This window comes from Alosa pseudoharengus, unplaced genomic scaffold (genome assembly GCF_046254945.1).
Source record: "Alosa pseudoharengus isolate Yale_2024_CS ecotype anadromous, Long Island Sound unplaced genomic scaffold, YU_APseudo_1.1 YU_APseudo_1.1_scf_14, whole genome shotgun sequence".
NCBI classification, from domain to species: domain Eukaryota; kingdom Metazoa; phylum Chordata; class Actinopteri; order Clupeiformes; family Clupeidae; genus Alosa; species Alosa pseudoharengus.
This window is the reverse complement of record NW_027468609.1, coordinates 25,987,426-25,992,577: the sequence shown is the minus strand read 5'-3', so window position 1 is coordinate 25,992,577 and position 5,152 is coordinate 25,987,426. Positions and strand designations below refer to the sequence as shown.

General features: G+C 36.3%; 1 long non-coding RNA gene across 2 annotated transcripts; it reads right to left on the bottom strand.

Moving 5' to 3' along the window:
• Window positions 1–2,517: 2,517 nt before the first annotated feature.
• On the bottom strand, window positions 2,518–4,883 carry LOC143122497 (uncharacterized). Of its 2 annotated transcripts, none has more exons than XR_012986703.1 (4): window positions 4,757–4,883; window positions 3,904–4,063; window positions 3,500–3,588; window positions 2,518–3,121 (listed from the first exon to the last, which is right to left on the bottom strand). It is a non-coding gene; the product is annotated as an uncharacterized LOC143122497 (long non-coding RNA). The 2 variants fall into 2 exon arrangements; XR_012986702.1 differs by having other exon boundaries at window positions 3,904–4,049.
• Between the last annotated feature and the right edge of the window lie 269 nt (window positions 4,884–5,152).

Below are 5,152 nucleotides of genomic sequence, written 5' to 3'. Positions count from 1 at the left end.
TCGAACCCGCAAACAGCAGCACCTCGGATCAGGAGTCGAGCATGCTAGCAATAGCAAAGCAAAAGCCCAGGCTGCAACACTACTCTATAGGCGTCTGCAGGGAGGTTTACCAACATACTGCACACCTACCGTTACACTCTTAAAGCCCCCTAAACCTCACTCCTGATCCGGGTCATGATCCAGGATTCCTACACAGTGGACCACTCCCTCCACCCTCGTTTTGTTTTCATTGTTGAAATTTGGGAAAGAACCTTGTCTTACATTTAAAAAACAAAAACTGTGAACTGTGGATTTGCTTATCTACTTGGGCTGTCTGACCTAGTGGGTCAGAGTTTAGGCTGGCTATGGACAAGGCAAACCGGTGTCGCCTGGTTTCAAGCATTCCAACAATAGTTCCATACATACTTTCACATTTTGTTTTGCACACTTTCACATTTGTGTGAGTACCTAGTAGGGGTAATTGTTGATTTAAAGAATAAAAAAGTATAAGCCTTCAGCAGATCCCTTCTGCAGAAATGTGTTTGCTCATCCGTATGGTGCCATGGTACATGCAGTAGGCCTACTTGCCTAGGGAATGGGAGATGGCACTCTTATTGTTTTTCTTCTGATTGGTTATGGCATACCTGCTGACATTTAGCTTTTAAAAAACGGATTTTGGGTTGCCAGGTTTAATGACAACAGGATTGAAATTGAAAGTAAGTCATTGTGTTGGCTATGTGTAGGGTGCATATCATACCCAATTTGGCAACCTGGGAAATGTCAGACTAACAGAAAAAATGAATAGATCCGTGATTTTAAAATTAAGTTTGATGGTCATGCAATATTCTTGGAGTTTCCCCGGGAGAAATAACAAAACGGGTGGGCGCCGGGAGATGACCTTGAAATACGGGAGAAACCCGGAAAAACGGGAACTGTGTTGGCAGTTATGGGTTATGCGTTATACATAACAAACATTCATGCTTAAAGGGATACTCCAGCGTAAAAACAACCAAAACAAAATAGCCTTACACTTCGGCGGTAGTGTCCATGGGCATCCACAGATACAGATAAACCGCAGTATTGTAAACTTAAACCCTAGGTCGTTTTTACTTTGAAGTAGCCCTTCAATTAAGGGGCGAGGGACATTAGAACAATCCTTTTGAACAATGCACCTGGCGCACCATATGCTTCAGATCATGCGTCTTAGGTTGTCAATATAGGGCCCTGAAGGTAACAAATTGAACACTAAAAATTAGATCTGGAGGTTATATGTGTTCTTTGAGCAATTGTCAACATGTTAGATACTAATACTTTTAAGTATTTTTCATCACTTAACACCCTGTTGGTTAAATATATATTTATAGTAATACATCCTTAAATTTGAAAACGGTATGATCAACTTTATGCATTTTACAAAGAAATATTGTTTTTAAAATGCAATTAATCTCATAAATGAGCTTTATTTTGTGTTAAAAATATTATTGTTATCAGTTGAATCATGGAAATGCTTTAAGAAAAATTCTAAAAAATATATTTAGAAGGTATATGTAAAGAAATTCCTGATAGGTTATCATAAAACTTCTTATTTTGTTAATTGTTATTGTGTTTCGGTCGTGACACATTTTGGGAGAAGGAAAACATTCCAAAACTGTATAAAAAGACAATATGAAATAAAAATGTCAAATTATTAGAAATGTGTACCTTAGATGTTATACAATGCATGTGAATTAAAAGTTTTGGGGAAAAAAGACACTTTTTTCAAAATGTTTCAACCTCTGAATTTGCACGTATTCGGTAGAATGGTGGAATGAAGAATGAATCAATATGTTGAAGAAATCCTAATTGTTGAGCCATGGGGACATTATTTAATCACTTATAGGGAAAATATTATACACCCACATTATGCACAAGTAGCCTAGTTTGTTTTGTAGTGGGAAGACAACACTGTAAAAAATGTGACCAATGGTTACTTAAAAAAATTGTGGCAACAAAGTGACAAGTGATATAATTGAATAGATTTTAAGTACTACAACTTTGATTAAAATTCATTGAATAAGTCAACTAGATTTACACCAAAGAAATAAATACATTGTAATAACAGCAACAGTTAAAATGTGTAAGATTTAGTAATTTCATGCCAAATGATGAGTTATATAGCCTAAAACTATTATAAATCCAAATTAATTTCACAAGCAAAACTGACTTGCATTTACTAACTTTCTATGCAAAATTAATTTAGATTTACTACATATCTGGTCCAACCTAATTTATAATTACTAATTATTTGGGCAAAAGTTATTTATATTTACTAATTATCTGGTGGAATTTGGTATAAGATTACTAAATGTCTGGATGAAGGTTATTTGCATTCATTAATTTTTTTTAATTATATATAAATCATATTTCAGTGCCTTCTAAATCACTAAATATCATACCTTCTTATAATACCAAAATTTACTTAAGTTATGTCAACAGATCACAATGCATAAAAACAATAAGAGGTAAACATGTATCATTTCATTTATTTGTGCAACTTTGCCTCACAGGTCTACCCAACATTTTTCAAATGCAAAATGCATTTGGACTTGTAAGAGACAGAGCAGATAGAATTGGATTAATTTCTACTGGAACGATCACATTACTCATTTGTGTAACTGAAATTCTTTGAATAAATCATGTCCAATTTGCATCCTATATCCTAATTGGCAATATTAAGTAAAAAAGTCACTTCTCTTAAAATGAGTGTGGTTGAGCAACTCAAGCATGTGAAGGTAACCATGTGACATTTGACAGAGACTTAACAATTCCTTTACATTTTGCAAGGGTCCATTTTCCTAAGCTAGCAGTTTGTTCTTGAGAATGTTCACGTTTTGGCTTTGAACAGTCCAGCTCAAAGAGGAGTTCTGGAGGATTTCAAACGTATACTGTATTTGGGCTCCTTGGTATAGGCCGGATTTAATGCATATGTCCACCCAAGGAGCGTGGAGCAAGCCCTTGGAAAGTTATCCAGAGCAGTCAGAACTTTCATTCCCTCTACCACGATACCAACGTCATCGGGACCCTCTGATGTATTGGTCTTGATGCTGTTGATTTCCATTCTTTGTACAGCAAGGTCCTGTGGCACACCATCTTCATCAGCATCCTGGAATAGTAAGAACATGTATATATATATGACTGTTCAGCCCTGCACTGTATTGATGAGTATTTTTCTCTACATTCACAAAGACAGGCTGGTCACCTATCAACGTATCTCTAAAGTCATTCGTGAAGCCAAGGGTCAGCAACTGGATTAACTCTGCTGCTCTGCTAATTAATAAGGTCTGTAAAAGTGGCTATCGGCTGCTGTTTGGAAAGAAAACCTTAGCAAGGAACTTTTAGAGGCATTAGAAGTACATAGTACATAGTATACACTAGACATAGTAGTGCAAATCTGCAAACATCAGTAGCTTGGCAAGGATTATTGGGAGAAATACACTTTATATACTGTAGGGATGACCTTCATATTTTAATATGTACTTACATCATACTTTTTAAGAAGATGATCTAAAGATCCCCCAAACACCGAATGACAACATCTCTGGTCAAGTTAGCGTTAGGATTGGTTGGAGCCTGAAATTACAAAAATAAACATTATTCAAGGGCTGGAAAACATCCACTGACCTAAAACGTTTTAAAACTGAAATTGTATTATATGAAACCCCATCAAGGCTCCTGTATTTATAGTTGGTTACCTGACGTTTTCAGGTAAAAAACTATGGCTCCAGGAAGTCATTGGTCCCAGCAAAGCAATAGTGCATAGCATCTGAGCCTGAATTGCAGGCTAGCATTATTTCTTGTACATTTAAGTAATGCAACGGTTATTCCAACCCATTCCTAACCCTTCCTTAAATAAAATATTAGCTAACATAACTCATTGAAGGATACCTTGAGTAGGATGGCCTGCAACCTCAACCCTATGGTTCCACCCTTGGCTTGGAAGAGATTCAGAAGCTTTGGTGTAGCAGCTACTCATCTAGCTTGGCCATGAACTTGATTCACCATTGTGATTCTGTAAAATGCATCAGCTGGATCTGAAAGATAGAAACTAGTGTACATGATAGGTCTTACAACATTTTTAAAACCGGGGGGGGGGGGGGGGGGGTACAATAACAGACTGTCCATGAAAAGTTAAGTAAAAAAAAGGTAATATGAAACAGCGCACGTTAATTGTTTCAAACTGTAGCAACACAAAACTGACCTCCCGAAGTTAAGCAGGCTAGGTAGCCTTATTTCAGCAACATGGCTACCTTCAAACAGCCTAAACGTTACACGAGAGCAATTTACTTTCGGAAAACGAAATGCTGTAAATGTAACTTGCAATTACTCATCTCTGAGAGTAAAAATCTACTCCTATTTGTGCAGAAAAGCTGTCTCTAAAGTCAACTAGGCTAGGCTACTTGCTAGCTAGCTTAAAGTTGGCTTTAGAAGCTCTGGTTGAGGCGAGGGAAATTGGTAAAAGCATAGACTGTATATAGTTCTATATATACAGTCTATGGGCAGCATATGGCTATAGCCTGCTAGTAGCCTATAACATTACAGCGTACTTAAATTGTTTTAGCCAGACACTGTTTAGCCCTTGCTTTAGGCTAAGTAGAAACAAAGACAAGACTGAATATAACCAGCTTCAGTTTGAGTTAAGCTACAGCGCAGCAAAATTGATTTGCGAATTTACAGTAGATAAAAATAATGTTCGTCTGCATAGGGCTATATGTGAAACAATAAATGAAACGGGTCTTACCTTTGGGAAAGTTTCCACGAAATGTGTGTGTTCCATCCATGTGGCGCGAAATGCCTTGAGCGGAAATGTAACTAAGGTGATTAAAAACAACAATCTCCCAATGAGTAAAATTTACTAATTTTCTGTATCTTTGACTTTCCTGATGAAATACAATTAAATACTACTCAGTGATTCACAGCAAATTTTATTCACACAAAACTGAGTAAAATGCAATTAACAAATACTTAAAAATTGTTGAATTCCACTCAATTTGATTCCAAACTACACATAGCCTTTTTTATTATGTACAGCTCACTATAATTTATTTATTAAATATTAATTAACCCCAGTCTCAGTTTTTACAGTGAACTATTAGTTGAACATTTTAATATTTTCTGAGCAGTGGATGAGCTTTTT